Source organism: Tachypleus tridentatus, chromosome 1, assembly GCF_004210375.1.
Source record: "Tachypleus tridentatus isolate NWPU-2018 chromosome 1, ASM421037v1, whole genome shotgun sequence".
Taxonomy (NCBI): domain Eukaryota; kingdom Metazoa; phylum Arthropoda; class Merostomata; order Xiphosura; family Limulidae; genus Tachypleus; species Tachypleus tridentatus.
This window is the reverse complement of record NC_134825.1, coordinates 122,396,119-122,406,985: the sequence shown is the minus strand read 5'-3', so window position 1 is coordinate 122,406,985 and position 10,867 is coordinate 122,396,119. Positions and strand designations below refer to the sequence as shown.

At 36.8% G+C, this 10,867-nt stretch overlaps 1 long non-coding RNA gene across 1 annotated transcript; it reads left to right on the top strand.

Moving 5' to 3' along the window:
- Positions 1-299: 299 nt before the first annotated feature.
- LOC143222581 (uncharacterized) lies at positions 300-6,989 on the top strand. Its single transcript, XR_013012345.1, has 3 exons — positions 300-509; positions 932-1,054; positions 6,112-6,989. It is a non-coding gene; the product is annotated as an uncharacterized LOC143222581 (long non-coding RNA).
- The last annotated feature ends 3,878 nt before the right edge of the window (positions 6,990-10,867 follow it).

Here is a 10,867-nt window from a genome sequence, read left to right as displayed (position 1 = left end):
GGCGGTCGGTGGTGATGCCTTCCCTCTAGTCTTACACTGTGTAAACCAAACTAAACTAGACATTCTTAAGAAATTCATTACAACATATCCTGTTTTTCGAAATCTAATAATGATGAATGTAAGCGCCACCAATGTTTCGATTCATCATGGTTACGTGGTGATTTAACCATGTGTGTTATCGTTCACGTGTACGTCAATAGACTTTACGCGGCCTCATTACAATGGTAATTAACATAATGACGCTGCAATAAGTTAATGTATGTCAATCTGGAAGAACATGGATTAATGGCTAAAGTTTGTTCATCTGAGGTAAGAAGGCTTAGTGTTCCGTTGTTGCGGATCAGTTGAGGTAAGAAAGCTTAGTGTCCCGTTGTTGCGGATCATCTAAGGTAAGAAGGCTTAGTGTCCCGTTGTTGCGAATCATCTGAGGAAAGAAAGCTTAGTGTTCCGTTGTTGCGGATCATCTGAGGTTAGAAAGCTTGGTGTTCCGTTGTTGCGGATCATCTGAGGTAAGAAGGCTAAGCGTTCCGTTGTTGCGGAAACGTGTTCAACTCGTAAGGTTCATATGTTTTCAGTTCTGAATACTTGGTAATAATTTACTTCTTTACGGTTCATGATATTTCATGACAATATAAACTAATTATTAATTGTTTAAAATAATTAAATAAGAAAAAAGAGAACTTAAAATCAGTTCCAATCAGTAGTTTCTACGTTTACAAGGGCTGTGTTTACCAGTTAAGCATATCCATCAGTCTGTAGCCTGTCTGATCGCGCGATCGTGTTCACTATTACTCGTTGAATTTTGCGCGAATTTACTCGAGGGCTATCTGACCTAGCCGTCCTTAAGTTTAAAGTTATTTAGTTAGAGAAAGGACAGTTAGTTGACTCCACACTCCGCCAGATTGTGATTTACTCTTTTACTATCGTATAGTGGGATTGGCATGCCATGGTCGTCGATGTCTGCCGCAGATTTGACACATGAAGAAGAAGAAGAAGTGGGATTGGCCAGATGATATAGTGTCCCTTTGCTGATAAGGCGTGCATTTTCAGCGAGGTAAATATTATAACGACACTAATTGTGTACGTCTCATGATGCTTGCAAACGCTTATACTTGTATGCATCATAGTTCAACTACTGTCATGTGTTTCGTGTTCTTCTAGACCCGGCATGGCCAAGCGTGTTAAGGCGTGCGACTCGTAATCTGAGGGTCGCGGGTTCGTATCCCCTTCGCGCCAAACATGCTCGCCCTTTCAGCCGTGAGGGCGTTATAATGTGATGGTCAATCCCACTATTCGTTGGTAAAAGAGTAGCTTAAGAATTGGTGGTGAGTGGTGATGACTAGCTGCTTTTCCTCTAGACTTACACTGCTAAATAGGGACGGCTAGCACAGATAGCCCTCGAGTAGCTTTGTGCGAAATTCAAAACAAACAAACAAAACAAACGTGTTCTTCTATCAAGATGATATTGGCTCTTGTTCCAGATTTTTTGAAAATGAGTATGCGCGAGTTGTTAATTCCCCTGATAAAGCGCTTCATATCTGTCAGAATACTACTGCTCTACGGGTCGTTTCGTTTAAAAAGGAACACTCTTGGTACCATTGCAGGCACTTGAATACTATTATTTTTTTTAATGCATTTCACTCGTGGTCGAAATACATAAAGGGTTTGGTAAGGTGTGGTTCTTAGAGTCTTCACTTTAAACTTTAACACAGCGTTAAATTACACCTATGAACCTTTCAACCTAAGCAGATGTCCAACGATTATTAAGGGCCATAATTGGAAGTAGCTGACGTATGCTGATGGTTTGTACACTTTGTTTTGAGGAGATAGGTCGTTACTTAGCTTTAGGGCACTTGACGTCAATTCATAACAACCTGCTAAGGTTGGATAATTCCCATTTGACAGTTTGTTTGTTTTGAGTTTCCCTCAAAGCTGCACAAGGGCTACCTTTACTAGTCGTACATAATTTAGCAGTGAAATACTAAAGAGAAAGCAGCTAGTCATCACCACTTACTGCGAACTATTGGGTTGAGGAATAATTCGTGAGCGTTTTTTCAAGTTAAAAATATATTCATAAATGAAACGCTTTCGCAAAATATTTCATGTCATTTGGTAGATAATTTTTTGCTCTAATAGATGGTGTGTTTGATTTTCATATGTCTTTAATTTTTGCTTTCATTTTCAGCTTATTAAATGGAATGTCAAGTGGACAAAATCGAGCATTTTCGACACCATCTGCTTTTCGCATTTAATTTCTTGCAATTTCGTTTAAAACAATGCATACTATATACCTAGGTATTACATGAAATAAAGTATCATAAAAAATGTTTTGGGTGTAATGTGTTCATGCATTGAAGTATTGTATAGTCTTGCATGTAATGCTTGAATGAAATTATTTAAAAACGCTCACGAATTATTCCTCAACCTAATATTTTACTAATGAATAGTGGGATTGAATATTACGTAATAATGGTCCCACGGCTGAAAGGGCGAGCATATTTGATGGGACAAGGATTCGAATCCGGGATCCTCATATTGCGAGTCAGGGCCCCTAATCACCTGGCCGCATGAGGTTACATTTAGGAGAAAAGTTGGTGTTTTTGTTATCTTTTTTTATGAAGGTAGATACTACACCTCAGAGTAGAAGAAATGTGTTTCAAATATTTGTTGTTTTGTTAAAGCATAGACATGATTGAGTGGTTTGGTAGAACACCTATCAAGTAAATGTTTATTGTAAGTTTAGCAACTAAAATGGCTTTTGTAATTCAGGATATTCAAGGTCCAACAGTTGCTTATCTTGTTATACATTTGAGAAACAAAACAAAACTTGTGCACCATTTATATTGCACGTTTCTCTACGCGTACGTAAGCATGATTATACTCATTTAGAGCCATTTTCAGTTATCTATTTTTCCTATTTAGAACGTTAGTTCTATTAAAAAAACAACAAATTCTGATGCTTTAGAATGCATACCAAAGTGAAGTCCTCTCCCAGATGGCCACGTTCCAGATACTGTAATATCCTCCGTAAAAAAAAGAATTACGCCTCAAGCAAACTGTTATGAAACCCTATCGAGCATAAAACGTAAGACCTTGAACATTAGCAACCTATCAAACAACTTTGCCTTCAGTTTGGTTAGTCTCGCGATAGAAAAGATAAACCACAACTGTGGAAGCAGAATGAAGGTGCCTTTGGGCAGTACTCTACCACGAGGAATGAAACTGTTAAGATTAGAATATGGTAATGTTCTATGAGACAGCACTAGAGACGAACGCCAGAACTAAAGTAGAAGTTATGAAACATAATGTAGTACCAGTTTTTGTGTTTCGAGTTGCTCTGAACACGCGGCAGTTGGTTTTATAAATATCTAATTTCAATCAAAAACTTAAGTAAAGTAATTGAAATATGAAAAATAAGAATATATGTAGTTATACGGAAAAGTTCAATTACATTTACGTTAGTGTTAACCTTGTTAACATTATATGTCGGATGATATATATAACAAATATATATTTTGTTTGAAGTTAAGCACGAAGTTTCAAAATGTCTATATCTCAGAACTGCTGGTATTAAAACTTTCATTGACAACGTTTCGACCATCCTAAGTCATCTTCAGGTTTAATAACAAGACAAGAGGTTAACAAGACAAGAACAACGTCTATCTGCTCTTAACCTACCACGTGTATCGAAACCCGATTTCTAACGTTTTAACCCCGCAGACATATCGCTCGGCTACTGGGAAACAGTTTTGTTTGTTTTTGAATGTCGCGCAAAGCTACATGAGGGCTATCCGCACTAGCTGTCCATAATTTAGCAGTGTAAGACTAAAAGGAAGGCAGCTAGTCATCACCACCCACCGCCAATTCTTTTACCAACGAATGGTGGAATTGACCGTCATATAATAACGCCACCACGGCTGAAAGGGCGAGCACGTTTGATGTAATGGGGATTCGAACACGCGGCAATCAGATTACAAGTCGAACGCCTTAAACCGCCTGGCCATGCCGGGCTATACTGCGGGATAGATGTTTATACAGATCACAGCATCTTTAAATCTGATTATGAGTCTTAATCCAATATTTAGGTTATTCATGTCATTTTACGAACAACTAACCTTGACCAATATATAATACTAAACTGACAACATAAATGATAAGTCTGCCTATTGCACGGGTCTTGCAACTTTTCTGCAGGGTTATAAGAAGTTCCAGAACAGATACTAACTTGTCAAAATAATTTGTATTAAAACAGAATTATTTTCAATAAAAAGTAGATATGTTTTCACTGTATTCAAAATATTGGAAAAACGCTGAAGTATTTTCTGGTACCTAATAACTTTTACGTTTTACCTAAGTATGTTTTTAAGTGTAATTTAACTTGCATTTTATTCTCTGTTTAAATAATATAGAAATCAAATAATTTATATCATGTTATTACAACTATGTACCTGTATAAATTCTCAGACTGGTAGCTTACTAGTATTTTTACTTTTCACAACTTCCTTACAAAAACTGAAAATTAACAAGTTTTGTTTCATTTGAATTTCGCGCAAAGCTACTCAAGGGCTATCTGCGTTAGCCGTTCCTAATTTTGCAGTGTAAGACTAGAGAGAAGGCAGCTAGTCATCACCACCCACCGCCAACTCTTGGGCTACTCTTTTACCAACGAATAGTGGAATTGACCGTCACATTATAACGCTCCCCCTTTCAGCGAACCCGCGACCCTCGGATTACGAGTCGAACGCCTTAACACGCTTGGCCATGCCGGGCCAACTAATCGTTACATAATTATAAACTTTCGGATACAGCCTCATATGTTTTAAACAATTTACTGCCAGACAAAATTAGCTACATTTTTTTTCCATCTTTAAGAAAAACATTTGGATGTTTAACTTTATTCTAAAAATTTTTAACATGTTCAAAGCTTTTAGCTTTTAATACGAAATTTATTAGCACAAAATTGCACTTATCTCTAAGCTTACGTTGAGTGCATGAGTCCAGTATTTCTTAATAAAATAACAAATAACGATTAAAATGGAGTAACACCAAACTGCCATGTGTTTTTGTTCATTATTGCCCACACTGTGAGTTTCAAACTACACCTAACTGGTGATGTAATGTTTTATGTTGTTATTATCCTGATGAATGATAATCATAATTATGCTCAAATGGCTATTTACTTTTGTTTCTGATTAACACCAATTTTGATGATGACGTACTGGCTAATGTCTTAGTGGCTTCATTAAAATTCTACACGTTAGACCAGGATTGGATTGTATTTTTGGGAATAAATCTCGCCTTTCTACAATATATTCAGAAGGTTTTAGTTTCGTGTAGATATAACTCATGGGTATGTCTGTAGACTTTCAACGTTAAAAATCGGGTTTCGATACCCGTTGTAAGCAGACCACAGATAGCCCATTGTGTAGCTTTGTGCTTACTTCAAACCAACAACAGCAACAAATTTGTTATACTTATACGCTCTTTTACTAACTTACATACAATTATAAACATCCTTTCACATAAGTTTCAAAATCAGTTTAATACCATTCCATATGGGTTAAGGCCCGGCATGGCCACGTGGTTTAAGGCCTGGCATGGCCACGTGAGTTAAGGCGTGCGACTCGTAATCTGAGGGTCGAGGGTTCGCATCCCCGTCGCACCAAACATGCTCGCCCTTTCAGCCGTGGGAGCGATATAATGTTATGGTCAATCCCACTATTCGCTGGTAAAAGAGTAGCCCAAGAGTTGGCGGTGTGTGGTGATGACTAGCTGTCTTCCCTCTAGTCTTACACTACTAAATTAGGGACGGCTAGCGAAGATAGCCCTCGAGTAGCTTTGTGCGAAATTTAAAAAACAAACAAAACAAAATAAAGCACAAATAGTAATTCTATGCCTGATATAAAGTTTGTTATGTTGTGTTATCTTTTGTTTGTGTTTCACTCACCTTATAATCTTTTGTAATTTGTAGATTTGCTTCTGTTTTGAAGTTTCGGTTTCTGCTACTAGTGAAAAAAAATGTCTTGAAAAGTCCTGAGGAATATATTACAATCTTACTAAACACGCCGATGGATAAGCAGAGTAATATAGTAGTTGTTTTTTATTTTTCAGGATTCATTTACATGAGTGCAAAGCTAACATACTCTGAAATCAGGTCGTCCAGAAATATATGACGGAATTCTCACGATGGCATTTAGGAGCTTAATATTGAGTAACTTATCGTTGGTTGGCTAGTTTAATCCAATGTTTGTCAGTTACAAGGTGTCTTAATTTTCTGCTGTTTCAGCTCTAGTCAAAATAAGTTTCGTAACCCCTAAGGCTGCGTGGACAAGAAGGACTTTCGTCTGATTTTCCTTTACCACTTCAATCTTGGACAAAAAGCTAACGAAACTACACGGGACATCAACCAGGCATTTGGCCACAAATCTGTTACTGAACATACAGTTCATCGTTGGTTGTAAAGGTTCCTACATAGTGATAAAAGACACATTAAGGGAAGCAGTTGAGACAGACCCTCGAGCAACAGTTCGTGAGCTTGCAGAAAAGCCAGGCACAAGCAAATCAAGCATTGCTAATCATCTGAGTGCGACTGAAAATTCGAAAAAATTGAATAAGTGGGTTCCGCATGAGCTGACTGAAGATCAACAAAATCAGCGTTATAAGACCTGTCAAGGATGATGCTCCAAAAATTGAACGAATTGGGAATCGAGGTTCTGCCTCATCCCCTTTATTTCTCAGACTTTTCTCCTACAGATTTTCATTTTTACAAGCACTTTCACAACTTTTTGAATAATAAACGCCTTAAAAACCAGGCAGATGCAAAAGAAACAAACTTTCAAGAAGTTCATTGGTTTTAGAAACTCTGATTTCTATAGGAGCATAAACAGCATCGTTACACGTTGGCAAAAGTGTGTTGAAGCAAATGGTGCTTACTTTGATTAAAACATGTTTTACAACACTGGTTTATACTCTTCCAAACTTTGCAATTCGAAAACGACATTTATTTCTGAAAACTTAATATATGATTTCTACTATGTATCTGAGTGTAAAAACAATTATTTGCTAAGTTCATTTGGTTTGTTCTACTTTTCACACATGCAAGCCAGTCTCTAAACTTAAAGCATGAGATGCAGTTGCTGTTACATGGATTATATTCCTGGAAGTACACCTCTGACATATAATATCGTTTTACAACTCTCCAAAACTATTGTAACAGCAAAAACCAAACTATTGAAAAGCGTGTGAATTTCGCGCAAAGTCACTCAAGCGCTATATACGCTCGCTGTCCCTAATTTAGCAGTGTAAGACTAGAGGGAAGACAGCTAGTCATCACCACACACCGCCAACTCTTGGGCTGCTCTTTTACAAACAAATAGTGGGATTGACCGTAACATTATAACGCCCCCACTGCTGAAAGGGCGAACATGTTCGGTGCGACGGGGATTCGAATCCGCGACCCTCAGATTACGAGTTGAACGCTTTAACCCACCTGGCCATGCTGGGCCTCTATTGAAAAGTGTGCTAATTCAAAAAAGTTGAATTAAAACTACAAACTTCCTTATTTAATTCAAAATAGTATAATAAATAACTTAATATTAAAACCCGACGTAATTGTTATCTAAACATACTAAACAATTTACCACAAAATATACATTCAGAACAAACTTATGACTAAACGTAACTGTTGAGTAAGTGCTAAACTTATTTTAGAAATAATTAAGATATTTAAAACATACACTATATAAAAACTACTCTGACAAGCAAAGTATTAACATCATTCTAAAATACAATTCAATGACTGACATGAATTATGTATCAGAGAAACAAGTCAAAAACCTGAAAGCACATTCAAGGGACACATAAGTCCCCTCCAGTATTCTTGAACACTGCATCACAAGTAACAATAGTTTAACCATAAAATATTAAGCCAAGAAACCAATCTGAACCAACACCAAAGAACGCTTTTGTACCTGGAGTAATTCTTTCCTGAAATGTTAATTACCGTACTTAATAGATTCGACCAGTACACCTTTTATAATCTTATACCGATCATTAAGGCCTTTCTCATGATTTGTGATTAATAATGGTCACTTTTATTTCAAATCTCATTATTAACCTGATGACCTACGGAGGTCGAAACGTTGTTGCGCGTTTAGTGTTATGGATAAAGGTTTTTAATAAACACATCAGCTGTCCCTACTATAAATATATTACTGTGTTATACTTTTAATATCCACATCAGCTGTCTCTACTATAAATATATTACTATGTGTTATACTTTTAATACCCACATCAGCTGTCCCTGCTATAAATATATTACTATGTGTTATACTTTTAATATCCACATCAGCTGTCCCTGCTATAAATATATTACTATGTGTTATACTTTTAATATCCACATCAGCTGTCCCTACTATAAATATATTACTGTGTTATACTTTTAATATCCACATCAGCTGTCCCTGCTATAAATATATTACTATGTGTTATACTTTTAATATCCACATCAGCTGTCCCTGCTATAAATATATTACTACGTGTTATACTTTTAATATCCACATCAGCTGTCCCTGCTATAAATATATTACTATGTGTTATACTTTTAATATCCACATCAGCTGTCCATACCATAAATATATTACTATGTGTTATACGTTCTCCAAAGTTCACTATTACAGCTATGTTTTGTTATTTTTGTGTATATGCTTACACGCTATTGAATTTTAACACTGACTAATACCAAGTTCTTCTCTGTCCAGTTGTAGAATCCGTCGTTGTACGTCTGTCAGTGTAAGTGAAAGGTAGTTTTGTATTATAAACACTTTTGAGCATCTGACCACACTAAAGAAACCTGTTTGCAGCAACCATTTTACAAAAAAAAGAAATTAATATAATATTAATTCTAACATTATTTTATAATTGAGGAGAATTACTCTGTCCTTGGACAATCTCGTCCAATAGTCTCATTTAGGTTCTTCGACTTATAAAGTACAATTCACTTTAACTTATGTAGCATCTGTCCCTCCCCCATACTTTTGTATTATCTCCATTTACATACTTCACCCTCTTTCTTTAAGTCGTCCAGATGACTATCGTGACCTCTGTTCCATCTTTTTATTGTTCCCATAGTTTAATGGCGCCAATTAGAAATCTTATGGTCACTTAGCGACTGGAATGGAGGTCACCAACAGCCTAGGCATCAAGTTTCTCGTGATTGTACACAAGTTATTTAGGTAAATCTGTCTATATCTTTGCAAAGTCTGTCAGAAATATGATTTTGTTATGATACTGACTTTAGTGCTCAGTTAGATAAGTTCACTTTCGTGCGCTTCACATTCTGCTCCACTGAATTTGTTTGCTAAGTTTTTGCTACTGACAACCCAATTACTCAATTGATAAAGTTTCTCCTTTGACTATTCCCCATGCAATAAAGATCAGTGTTAATTTCGTATTTCCATTACTTGATTTGAATTCCTCTGTTTACTTTCTGTTTATCACCGCTTTTTTATTATATTTAACTTTATTCTGTGTCTTGATCGATTTCAGTTTCTATATTACACCTTCGTCTGCCTTTTCCCCCAAATGTTGACATCGCGGGCGATATATAAAGATAGTTGCTCTGGGTGGCGCTAGAATCTTCCGTTTTGTAGTAATGGAGTTGAAATCAGGCAAACTGTGTAGAGTGGCACAATATGTTTATGGCTGCACTCTAAGTAACGTGGTCATTTCTGACTTTGGTGACACACATACTACATACTAGTCATTACTGATGCTCTCACCAGACTGATGAGACTCATTAGCTGCACTTTATGAACTAAAAAATCTGACAAAAGTAAATTTTCTCTCAGACGGCCATTATTGCATAAAATTGGCATCTGCTGTCCGTTACAACGTATAAAGGTCTTGAATAAAACTGTTAAGTTTGATTGTACATTTTATTATCTATAGTTCACCAGCAGAGTACTCTGTTGGCTTTCTGCAAGCCAATAAACAAAGCCATTAGCGTGTGTAAAATGACATGAACAATTATTCTGTCAACATATATATTTGGTAAAAGCGCAGAGGTACAGCTTTTGTTTGTTTTGTTTTGTTTTGGAATTTCGCACAAAGCTACTCGAGGGCTATCTGTGCTAGCCGTCCCTAATTTAGCAGTTTAAGACTAGAGGGAAGGCAGATAGTCATCACCACCCACTGCCAACTCTTGGGCTACTTTTTTGCCAACGAATAGTGGGATTGACCGTCACATTATAACGACCCCACGGCTGGGAGGGCGAGCATGTTTGGCGCGACGCGGATGCGAACCCGCGACCCTCAGATTACGAGTCGCACGCCTTAACGCGCCTGGCCATGCCGGGCTGGGTACAGCTTTTGAGTGATTTTTTTATTTACTTAAATTTCTAACAAAACGATTTGACCACACAATTGTCCAACAAATATTTATTTGGTGTTACATCTAGCTTTCTATTCTAATGACCATACTAAGGGTGTATACGATGCGGAAGACAGGAAATAGGTGAATCTTTGTTGCAAAACCAGAGCTGATTTCATATATTTCACACCTCCATTAGACAAATTTCAATTGACACAATCTGATGTCCAGCATTGTCATTATTAGTCGTAAGAAAATGTCCAACAAATATTCCACAGTATTTAATTTTGTTGTTAGAGAGGCAATGTATTTATGTTAGAAAAGACATATATCAAAACACCACAGCTGTGTAATATTTACATGCATTACTGCTCAGATATTCGGGGTTATGACCTTCTTTAGTATTACCGTTCTGACTTTGAAAGGTTAACAGTCTTTCTTCTCCACATATCGTAAAAAACGTTATACTGCTACATTTCTACATAAACCTCACACATA